Raw genomic sequence first — 13070 nt, 5'->3', positions numbered from 1 at the left:
CGGCCTGAGATACTGGGTGGCGGGAGTCTGCCTGCCTGCCACGACCGGGTGCTGAAACCAAACAGAGACAGTCCACTCACACTCCCCCATTAGGGCACCCCGGCAAGGAGACTGGGGCACGGCATAACAGAGTAGTGTCGTCACTGGAGCTCGGACGTCGGAATTCCTTCCCAGCAGAACCCACGTTAGCAGGCATAGTTCAACAACACAAAGGAGAGACATCAGAGTAATACAGAAACAAAACAAATCTATAGAAGAGAGCAGAAACACGACAATCAAAAAGAACTGGAAAGTAAAGTGGACAACATGAGAAAACAAGGGAAAAAAGGATTTCAAACAATGCAAGACAACTCAATTCTACAAGAGGACATAGAAACTTCAGAAACAGGGATATGGAAAGAACTCAGGGGATACCTAACTCGAATGGAAAGGAATATTAGAGAAGACATGAGACAGCAAGTCCAAGAAATAAAAGTATATTTTGAAAATGAATTAAACAAACAAATTCAAATGGCAAAGAACGAGATCTACCAGGAGATAGAGATCTTAAAAAAAAATCAAACAATAATCCTAGAATTGCAGGAAACTATAAGCCAAATTAAAAACTCAAACGAGAATATTACAAATAGACTTGATCAAGTAGAAGTCAGAACATCAGATAATGAAGACAAGGTTTATCAACTTGAAAAGAATATAGTCAACACAGAAAAGATGCTTAAATCCCACGAACAATCTATTCAAGAGTTATGGGATGTCATAAAAAAACCAAATCTGAGAGTCATAGGGATAGAAGAAGGCACAGAGTTTCAAACCAAAGGAATGGACAACATATTAAATGAAATAATTCTAGAAAACTTCCCAGAGATGAAAGATGGAATGGAGTGCCAAATCCTGGAAGCCTACAGGACCCCAAACATTCAAAACCATAATAGACCAACCCCAAGACATATAATTATGAAGATAGCCAACATACAGAACAAGGAGAGAATATTAAAAGCTACGAGAGAAAAGAGGCAGATTACTTTCAGGGGTAAACCAATTAGGTTAACGACCGATTTCTCATCACAAACTTTGAAAGCGAGAAGATCCTGGAATAATGTATTTCAAACGCTGAAAAATAATGGATTCCAACCAAGAATACTATATCCAGCAAAATTGAGCTTCAAATTTGACAATGAAATTAAAATCTTTCATGATAAACAAAAGCTAAAAGAATTTGCAGCAAGAAAACCAGCTCTGCAAAGCATTTTGAACAAAACACTACAAGAAGAGGATTTGATAAATAGTGCCCAAAACTAACAGCAGGAGGTATCTCAGTAAAGGGGGAGGAAAACAACCAAAAAGCAAAACTAGCCAAACTAAAATAAATAAATAAAGAAGCATGACTGGAAATACAAATCATATCTCAATTGTAACCTTAAATGTTAATGGCCTAAATTCACCAATCAAGAGACATAGGCTAGTAACCTGGATCAAAAAAACAAATCCAACAATATGCTGCCTTCAGGAGACTCATATGATAGGAAAAGATATACACAGGCTGAAGGTAAAAGGTTGGGAAAAATCATACCACTCATATGGCCCTCGGAAGCAAGCAGGAGTGGCCATACTCATATCGAATAAAATCAACTTCAAACCTAAGTTAATCAAGAAGGATAAAGAAGGTCACTATATACTGTTAAAAGGAACCATCCACCAACAAGACATAACAATCATCAATTTGTATGCACCAAACAATGGAGCTGCAACGTTCATAAAACAAACTCTCCTCAAGTTCAAGAGTCAAATAGACCACAACACAATAATTATGGGTGACTTCAACACACCGCTCTCGCCATTAGACAGATCCTCTAGACAAAAGCTGAATAAAGAAACTATAGAACTCAACAGCACAATCAATAACCTAGACTTAACCGACATATATAGAATATATCAACCATCATCAAGTGGATACACGTTCTTCTCAGCAGCACATGGATCCTACTCAAAGATAGACCATATATTATGCCATAAGGCAACTCTTAGTAATTATAAGGGTGTGGAGATAATACCATGCACCATATCTGACCATAATGGAATGAAATTGGAAATCAATGATAAAAGAAGGAAGGAAAAATCATACATCACATGGAAAATGAACAATATATTATTGAATGATCAATGGGTTGTAGAAGACATAAAGGAGGAGATGAAAAAATTCTTAGAGTCAAATGACAACACAGACACAACATACCAGAATCTATGGGACACAATGAAAGCAGTTTTAAGAGGTAAATTCATTTCTTGGAGTTCTTACCTCAAAAAAAGAAAAAACCAACAGATAAATGAACTCACACAACACCTCAAAAACCTAGAAAAGGAAGAGCAAAACAACAGCAAATATAGTAGAAGACAAGAAATAATTAAAATTAGAGCAGAAATCAACGAAATTGAAACAAAAGAAACCATTGAAAAGATAGATAAAACTAAAAGTTGGTTCTTTGAAAAAATAAATAAGATAGACAAGCCCTTAGCCATGCTAACGAAAAGAAGAAGAGAGAGAACTCAAATTACTAACATACAGGATGAAAAAGGCAATATCACAACAGACACTACAGAAATACAGAAGATAATTAGAAAGTATTTTGAAACCCTATATTCCAATAAAATAGAAGATAATGAAGATATCGATAAATTTCTTAAGGCATATGATTTGCCCAGATTGAGACAGGAAGACACACACAATTTAAACAGACCAATAACAAAAGAAGAAATAGAAGAAGCCATCAAAAGACTACCAACTAAGAAAAGCCCTGGACCAGATGGCTATACAGCGGAGTTCTACAAAACCTTCAAAGAAGAATTAATACCAATACTTTTCAAGCTATTTCAAGAAATAGAAAAAGAAGGAGCTCTTCCAAATTCATTCTATGAGGCCAACATCACTTTGATCCCAAAACCAGACAAAGATACTTCAAAGAAAGAAAACTACAGACCAATATCTCTAATGAACTTGGATGCAAAAATTCTCAATAAAATTCTGGCGAATCGAATACAAAAACATATCAGAAAACTTGTGCACCATGATCAAGTAGGATTCATTCCTGGGATGCAAGGATGGTTCAATATACGGAAATCAATAAATGCTATTCACCACATCAATAGACTTAAAGACAAGAACCACATGATCATCTCGATGGATGCAGAAAAAGCATTTGACAAAGTACAGCATCCCTTTATGTTCAAAACACTAGAAAAACTAGGGATAACAGGAACTTACCTCAACATTGTAAAAGCTGTATATGCTAAACCTCAGGCTAGCATCATCCTAAACGGAGAAAAACTGAAGGCATTTCCTCTAAAATCTGGAACAAGACAGGGATGCCCTCTATCACCACTTCTATTCAATTTAGTTCTCGAAGTACTAGCCAGAGCAATTAGACAGACAAAAGAAATTAAAGGCATAAAAATAGGAAAAGAAGAAATTAAACTATCGCTATTTGCGGATGACATGATAATATACTTAACAGACCCAAAAGAGTCTACAAAGAAGCTGCTAGAGTTAATAAATGAATTCAGCAAAGTGGCAGGGTATAAAATCAACACGCATAAATCAAAGGCATTCCTGTATATCAGCAACAAAACCTCGGAAATGGAAATAAGGAAAACCACTCCATTCACAATATCCTCAAAGAAAATAAGATACTTGGGAATCAACCTAACAAAAGAGGTGAAAGATTTATACAATGAAAACTACAGAACCATAAAGAGAGAGATAGAAGAAGATCTCAGAAGATGGAAAAATGTACCCTGTTCATGGATAGGCAGAACTAACATCGTCAAAATGGCGATATTACCCAAACTTCTCTACAGGTTTAATGCGATGCCAATCAAAATCCCAATGGCATTTCTTGTAGAAATAGACAAAGCAATCATGAAATTCATATGGAAAAACAAAAGACCCAGAATAGCAAAAGCAATTCTAAGCAGGAAGTGTGAATCTGGAGGCATAGCGATACCAGAGGTCAAACTGTACTACAAAGCAATAGTAACAAAAACAGCATGGTACTGGTACCAAAACAGGTGGGTAGACCAATGGTACAGAATAGAAGACACAGAGACTAATCCACAAAGTTACAACTATCTTATATTTGATAAAGGGGCTAAAAGCATGCAATGGAGGAAGGATAGCATTTTCAACAAATGGTGCTGGGAAAATTGGAAATCCATATGCAACAAAATGAAATTGAATCCCTTTCTCTCGCCATCCACAAAAATTAACTCAAAATGGATCAGGGAGCTAGGTATCAAATCAGAGACACTGCGTCTGATAGAAGAAAAAGTTGGCTATGATCTACAAATTGTGGGGTCAGGCTCCAAATTCCTCAATAGGACACCCATAGCCCAAGAGTTAACAACAAGAATAAACAAATGGGACTTAATTAAACTAAAAAGTTTTTTCTCAGCAAGAGAAACAATAAAAGAGGTAAATAGAGAGCCTACATCCTGGGAACAAATCTTTACCCCCCACACCTCCGATAGAGCCCTAATATCCAGAATGTACAAAGAACTCAAAAAATTAAACAATAAGATAACAAATAACCCAATTAACAAATGGGCCAAGGACCTCAACAGACACTTCTCAGAGGAGGACATACAATCAATCAACAAGTACATGAAAAAATGCTCACCATCTCTAGCAATCAGAGAAATGCAAATCAAAACCACCCTAAGATACCATCTCACTCCAGTAAGATTGGCAGCCACTATGAAGTCAAACAACAACAAGTGTTGGCGGGGATGTGGGGAAAAGGGTACACTTGTACACTGCTGGTGGGACTGCAAAATGGTGAGGCCAATTTGGAAAGCAGTATGGAGATTCCTGGGAAAGCTGGGAATGGAACCACCATTTGACCCAGCTATCGCACTTCTCAGACTATTCCCTGAGGACCTTAAAAGAGCGCACTATAGGGATACGGCCACATCAATGATTATAGCGGCACAATTCACAATAGCTAGACTGTGGAACCAACCTAGATGCCCTTCAATTGATGAATGGATAAAAAAAATGTGGCATCTATACACAATGGAGTATTATGCAGCACTAAGAAATGACAAAATCATAGAATTTGCAGGGAAATGGATGGCATTAGAGCAGATTATGCTAAGCGAAGCTAGCCAAGCCCTAAAAAACAAATGCCAAATGTCTGCTTTGATATAAAGAGAAAAACTAAGAACAGAACATGAAGAAAGAGCATGAGGAAAAGACTACAGTAAACAAAGACGAATCGGGGGAGAGAAACGGAGAGAGAAGGGAAAGCATATGGAAATGGTAGGAGACCTTCAAGGATACATAAAATTATAAGAGGTTATGAGGGGCAAGGGGGAGGGAAAAAAAAAAGGGAGAGAATTGAACAACAGCAGGGGAGGTAGAGAGGGAAGATGGGAGGGGAGGGGAGGGGAGGGGGGATAGTAGGGGATAGGAAAGGTAGCAGAATACAACAGTCACTAATATGGCATTATGTAAAAATGCGAATATGTAACAGATGTGATTCTGCAATCTGTATTTGGGGTGAAAATGGGAGTTCAAAGCACAATTTGAGTCTAATGTATGAAAGATGATATATCATGAACTATGTAATGCGATAAATAATCAATAAAAAAAAAAAATAAAAAAATAAATAAATAAATAAATAAATAAATAAATAAAGGGGTATGTTTTAGTCCCCTTAAAAAAAAAAAAAATCAGCAAGTACCATTTTGGGGGTTCAAACTGAGGAAAGGATCCAGGGTCTCACACATGCTAGACATGTAAGTGATATCTCTAGCCCTTTTTAAATTGTATTTTGACATAGGGTGTAAGTTGCCCAGGCTGACCTCAAACTTGTGATTCTCAGTTTCCCAAGTAGCTGGCATTACAAGAGCATACCACTGTGCCTGGCTAGCAATTGAATATTTTTTATACAATCTAGTTCTTTTGTTTTATGTAAACTACATATGGTGTTCTCATATTGTTCAGACCTCTGATCTACCTCATTTATATAGCTATAAACATGATTATTTGGATATGCATCAAATGGAATATCTAATCAGACATTTATTAAGAGCAAATGCAAAAATAGTTTCTCAAGACTAATGAAAATCTGGGAATCTTAACTGAGAATTTAACATGGATATTAAGGAAAGAATGCCAATTAAAGTCAGGTTTATTTATTCTATCACTTAGAAGTGAAAATTTCTTCATAAATCCCTTGTGAATTTTTTTTATTTAATTCTTGTATCTAATAAGGGCTTCTTTTATTCCAGAGACACAGCTACTACGTCTTATATAACCAAGGTAGGTGGGAATATGAACCTTGAGAATTTAAGCCCACCTCTTATTTCTGGCAGGAAAGCTGGGATTATTTCAGTCAGTAGGCCTCTAAACTGGGAAGTCAGAGAGAAAGGAACTTGTCTGAGTTTCTATGAATTGAGCAACTCCTGATCTCAACCAAGCACATTTCTATAGTCATGGATGGCTTATGGCCTAGAACTTTGAGAAACCAGGGTACAAATACAATGTTTGAGAAGTTGCCTGGAGGTTATTGCTATGATCTCTTTGGTTTGTTGGTTTCTTTTCCCGCTTTCAATCCTGCAGGAGTCTCTCCTCTTGCTGTCGTCCAGGGCAAAGGAGTGGGATGCTTCATAGGAATGCCTTCAGGAGGACACCCCCTCACCCAGAAGTAGGCTGGGTGGAATCGTGGGGCCAGCATATCAGCAACTGGAAGAATCAAGGATCCCAGACCAGGATACAATAGCTTGCCAAGGGTATGTCTTAAAAGCAATGGAATTTAGGGAAGATGTCATGACCGCTATAGCTTTGAGCTACATGTTACCGATTTCTTCATTAACTGGCTATTTATACTTACTTTTGTCTTTGTTTCACAAGTTTGAACCAATTTAAAAGAATAGGTATGATGGAAAATAGGTATAAGGAAATGTTAAAAAATAAGTGTAGAGATCTACGCAGTATGTCATAGTTTCTAAAACAACTGAAAATTTGTGTTCGATAAAAATAAGATTTCTTAGGAGGAATAAAGTATCCATCAGTAATTTGGAAAAAATGCTTAATTTCCCAATCAGTAACCTATATTACATAAAAACATAAATATGTATAAAATATATGAATGTAATAGATAAAATATGTAAAATCTTTCATCTGGCATTCTTAAATGGAGAATTTAGGTCAATTTGAACAAGTTCAAAGTCACAGCACAACTATGAAACTCATATCTCTTAATTATTCATGGTACAGGGATGGAAGGATGGGCTTTGCAACATCATGGCTGCTGCTCCTTACAGTGCCAAAGGCGCCCCTTACTCTGGTGGACACAGACCCTCAAGGGGCTCAAGGCATAGTGAGTGGAGTGAATTTTAGCCATCACATACTAGTTGGCATCAACCATTCAACCAAACATGGCAGCCCTTATTTAAACTGACTAGAATTCAAATCATACCCTTGTCCCTTACTGCTTATGTGAACTTGAGAAATTTTTTATCATCTGAGCTTGAGTTTCATTTGAACTTAAGCCCCCTGGGGCTTGTAAGATTTTGTTTTAAAATGTGTGTAACTAACTTATACCTGACACATAGTAATCACAGAAGTTGTACCGGTGCTTATTGTCATTGTCATAATGTTATCATTGATTTCAAGAGCAATGGAATCAGAAATTACTCCAGAAATTGCAGGCCTCAGTTCCCTCACTCAAAGTCAGGTTCTCAATTGTTCATCTTGAATGAGCTAGGCCAGGGAGTTTAAGCTAAAGATCAAATCAGGTGGGAGGTCCAGCACAGAGCCTTAGCTTTCTCTTTCCTCTGGGTATGTGATAGATACAGTGGTGCCCTGTATGACAAAGTTCTGCAATAGATTTCTTTAAGAAGACTAAAAGATAGGACACAAATAGCCTGTGGCTACATTTTGTAATTTTGAAGCAATTCCAAACGGACTGTAAAATGCATTTGGTACAGATTTAGGGTGACAGTTGCAAATTCACCTTAACATCCCAGTTGTCCAAAATGTATAATGCAAGTCAAGAAGTAGTACACATTTCTCTTGGCCTTCTCTCTGAAACAGGGGCTTGCATTTAGCATTATTATAGCAGATAATTAGTGATTTATTAAAGTATTTATGAAGCATTATGTCTTTCGGAAGTATATGTGTGTGTACACACACACACTCTTACACTTTTTCCCCATTTAGAGTGAATGTTAGAATGAAAATGTTTTTTTTCCCTTATTCAACTTCACAGATTTTGGGGAGTGGATAGGAAACCCAGACCATACAGTCTTTCACTCCACATGGTCCGGGTATGAGGATGCTCTGAGCCTATGCCAGGCCCGGACCATATGTTTGCATAACTTCCAGGGCTCAGACATTCCCACTGCACATTCAGGCAGTGCTGTGTCTTTTACCTCTTGGGAGACTACAGTGGTGATTTTGTTATGGTTCAGTCTCCGTTGGTTGGGAATATTCTTTACAGCTATCTGGCCACATGTATTTTTCCTGTGTGTGATCTGCACCCAATGTTGATAAATGGTGGCTCTAAGTATAAGTCACTGTGTGCTCAGCACAATGAATCTCAGGGAGCAATCTCATTCCCAGTTCTTAAAAACAGCTATTTTCTACTCCCAGGGGACTGACTGTCTCTCTAGACTAGAAATGGGATTGGTAATAGAATTTCACAGCTAAAGGCCCTCTTCAAATCTGGCCTGAGCCAGGGATAGAGGGCAGGATATGTGAATAAATTTGCAAGAGCCCTCAAACATCTGCTGCTTGTTTAGCAACAAGTCACTGTCTGCTAGTTAGCCTCCCAGTGTGTGGCTTCTTTTCTTGGCAAGAACTTTAGTCCAACTTGAACCCAGCACCTATTTTAGTGTACCAGGGAGCAAGAGTGGAGGTTAAGAAGAGATGATTGAGGCCTTTTTTTTTTCTGATTGAGCCATGGGTGCCACAGATGAGGTTTTCATAGAGCTTTGAACTGGGTTATGCCAAGCAACTCAATCATAAGCTCATAGTCCATAGGAAAGAAGAAATAGAATCACAAAAGTCAGATTCATATCCTAAAAGTAGGTGGGATCCAACATATATGGTGCTCATTCTACAGCCAGCTAGCAACTTGATACATTTCAGTTATACCTTAGGAATTTTATAAATGAACACTGTAAGGATAGTAGAGTTTAAATGGCTAGCTCTGGGTGGCATCCATAGTCCCTTGTGAATGAGCCTAGATTGAATTCTGGTCTGACTAAACCAGGAAAGGGATGTAAAGAAAGCCACATTCATGTTAATAGAATACCTAATTGTATGGTTCCAGGGAAAGAGTAGATTTCTTCAATTTAGTCAATCCATTCTAAAATGTCATACTACCCTAGAACTTGGTCTTAAAGTCACCTAGTCAAGCAGATCCCTTGGCCTGACCCCTGAATTACTGGGAACCAAAAAATTAATTGTTGGAATTTTTCTTCTTCAGAAGGATGCTTTGAATAATATTTACAGACAAAATGCATCCGTGATTTCTTTGTTGAGGAATTGGAGGAAGGGTAGTGTAAACTGTTGTAAAAGTCAATGAACAACAGGCTCATGAACCAAGCCAGAAAAAGGTTGACTCAAGATAATATAGAACTTGATTATCTTGTAAGTCAGGACCACTTCTAGAAATTAAGCTCTCACTTCAACTTCTGCTAGGACACTCAGAGTACTGCACCCCCTGCTCCAACATGGTCCCTCAAATTACTATTACTTTTTTTTTTTTGATGCTAAAGTTTGAACCAAAGGCCTGGTATAGACCAAGTTCATGCTTTATCACTGATCCACATTCCCAGCCCCCTCCTGTTTTAGTTGATGAGGAAAAATAAAACGAGACTACCATTTGTCTGAGATTCAGTGCATGTAATGGCATTGGGGAATTAAATCCTGTCTAATCCAAAATTAAATTACGTATTGGAGAGTTCTCATTGTTTAAAGCCCATCTTCATGTTCTGGTAACGTTTTAGGCTTCAGTTATTGCCAGGCATATGTCCAATAGCTAATTTGGGAAATCACATGGTGGTAAACTGCATTTCCTCTTTCTCATCTGAGTCCTTCCTTCAGGTCTCAGGTATATTAGGAAAATTCTTCATGTGTGGTTTTAATTACCTTTGTACTAAAATGTGCCACATTGTTTACTTGTTTAAAACATCACCTACAATATTAATTTGGTGCTTTTACAGATAGGTGCAAATTCCTATGCATAGATATAAACACTATCACGGTCAACTTACTAGATTCCAAACTGCTGATATACCCTGCTGACTTTGATGTAGAGAACAGTTTTAGTTATACTTCCTGGCTCTGTTTCATTAGTGAGTCTGATAGGCAGATTATCTATATAGTCATATGATAATAGGTTGGTTCCAAGGACAAACTACAAGAGCCTGAGATTTGTTCCCTTACTCTTGAAATTCATGGAGCAGAACCTTCAGACTGATTTTTAGTCATATTACACTGAAGAGAAAGTAGTAGGATCTTTCAGAGAAGTTCTTTATACACAGCTATGCAGTTTGCTTGAGTAAAGATTCTATAATCTAAATAAATAAATAAAGGTATTCTGAGTTATCTCAGGATGTCCATTTGGCAAGAGTTTCTAGCTTTGATAGTAACAATCAGAATAAGACTAATTCTTTCTACTGTCTCTTACTAAATCTTACTAATGATAGAATTGGGGACAATTCATTTGAGTATCTTTTAGGATGTTTGCTTATCAATTACAGAATAAGAATAATAAAATCAAACAACCTTTTTCCAATTAATGAAAGTGACCCCAAGCAAGTGTTAGCTATTGTTATTATATTTGAAAATGGATATTAGCTGGGATATGAAGGGAGTATTTACTTGAAGATTTGATCCTGTATTCTTGTGTTAGATCAAGACAGTGATTGCCAACTCTATTCGATGCACAGTAAGAAAAGTTTGAACTACAAAGACCTAAATCTGTTCTGTACCTTTGCTTAGAATTTGGCGGAAAGGCATACCTTGAAATTGCTCCCATTGTGACCTTACAAGAATGACATCTATTTAGATGCAACATGTTCTCTTCCAATTATTCTTTACTTGTATAAACATGAGTTTATTATGCAACAATGTAAGACAAGGAAATGAAATGTATAATAAGGAGAGTAACACTAAAATATAACTCAACATGTCTAATGTTCAAGACAAACCACTAAGAAACAGAATAAAATCTGTTAAAGTTCCCAAATCACATATTTTAAAAAATAAATCTGTGATATACCTCTCCTACTTTCTGGCATTGGAGAGCTCAGAGGAGGAAAAAAAAAATTACCATCTGTGAACCTAGTCACATTCTGGCATATTCAAATTACTTGGAATGGCATGCTGGCATTCTTGACAAGTTGTCGCCATGCACCATTGAATTACCTAATTCTAGAAACTACACAAAGAAAGCTGCTCAACTGGTAGGAGCCCCTGTGAAGCCACCTCATATTGATCCCTAGGCAGGCAGAAAAATTGTATGCTCCTCTTCCCAACTTCAGACTCGGCAAGGGGCTAGCAAGGTAGGTCTTAAAGGTAGTATGCTGTTAACTGGATTCATATATCCTAAAATCAGTGGTAAAGCAATAAAACTCAGGACCACAATACCTATGCTTTATGTGGGGCTTCCCACTTGCCTCCAACTAGGGTGGCTACAACACGTCTACTGGACTAAGCCAGGGCTGAGAGGGTGGTCGAGTTGATGGAGTAGGGTAATGCCATTATGGGTTTCCTGTTTGTCATTATGGAAAGGCCACACTTACCTGCTCAATCCCCATTTACTTTGTATTCTAGGATAGAGGTCAGGAAGACTATACCCCACCTGCCTATACAGCTGTGGTGTGTTGAAAGACCCCTGGACTTAAAGTAAGAAGATCTGGGTTTGAGTCTCAGTCTGTCACGTATTTTCTGTGTGACCTTGGGCAAGTCACTTCAGTGACCTGAGCTTCAGTTTACTTCTCTGTTTAACTGGGAGCATATTATCCATCTCTGGGGTTGCTGTGAGAGTTCAGTGAGGTGGTACATGTGAAAAGTTCTTTGTGGATTGACTATTGCTCTAAAGATAGCAGAAAGCAGGATGTGTGATACTTCGTTTCTTTCTCAGGTATTCATCCAATGGTTTAAAAACCCAACAAAATGCATCAATAAATATGCAACTGCCTTCAAGAGAAACAAACCCCTATTTTAATAGCTTGGATCAAAAGGACCTGGTGGGATATTCATCCACAAGGGCCAGTTCTGTGCCCATCATCCCTTCAGTGGGCCTAGAAGAAACCTGCATGCAAATGCCAGGGATTTCTGAAGTCAAAAGCATCAAATGGTGCAAAAACTCTTATTCTGCTGACATCGTCAATGTGAGTATTCCAGTCAGTGATTGTCTTTTAGCAGAAAAACAAGAAGTGAAAATATTGCTAGAGACTGTCCAGGAACAAATCCGAATTCTGACTGATGCCAGATGGTCAGGTCAGAAGACTACGAACTGGCCAGCGTAGAGACCTAGGATAGTGCGAGCGAAAACACAGCCTTTCTCCCCCTGAGTCCCATGGCCAAATCAGAATGCGAGGCACAATTTGTCTTAAGAAATGAAACAAAAGAGACTCCACATTGACCAAGTTACCTGAGATGTAAGAATCTGTGCATTCTATGCTTTGCTCAACAGGAAAGAGAGGAAATTAAATACAAATTATTTATATGCATTAATTTAAGAGCATCTACTTAGAAGAAACCAAATAGTCTATCGTCCTCATATCATAGTGTTTTTTAACAAATTTTTTTTTTAAAGGGAAAGAAATGTTTCAGGAGGGATAAAGCTTACCACTAAAGCTTTTGGGTAGAATTCTGAATCCAATTTCAGTTAGTCCTAACAATGTTCTCTTTGGCTTTTAGAAAATGTGGGCAATTCAGACCCTCAGTCCACAGTGCCAGTGTCCTCAAGAAAAAAAAAAAAAAAAAAAAACCACTGGTAGTTAACCTGGTTTCAAAGAGACAAGCTGTATCCTGAGGGTGGATGTGCCCATGAGCA

General features: G+C 37.7%; 1 pseudogene across 1 annotated transcript in view; it reads left to right on the top strand.

The window, feature by feature from the left end:
• LOC308634088 (pro-neuregulin-3, membrane-bound isoform-like) overlaps window positions 1-12676 on the top strand; it is a 140461-nt pseudogene extending 127785 nt beyond the window's left edge. The window contains exons 6-7 of the transcript in view: window positions 6617-6786; window positions 12153-12676. The product of the transcript in view is annotated as a pro-neuregulin-3, membrane-bound isoform-like (transcript). The remainder of the gene's footprint in view (window positions 1-6616; window positions 6787-12152) is intronic.
• The last annotated feature ends 394 nt before the right edge of the window (window positions 12677-13070 follow it).

The sequence above is a fragment of the Spermophilus citellus genome (genome assembly GCF_964194105.1).
Source record: "Spermophilus citellus genome assembly, chromosome: 15".
NCBI classification, from domain to species: Eukaryota; Metazoa; Chordata; class Mammalia; order Rodentia; family Sciuridae; genus Spermophilus; species Spermophilus citellus.
This window is presented reverse-complemented; position numbering and strand designations above follow the sequence as displayed.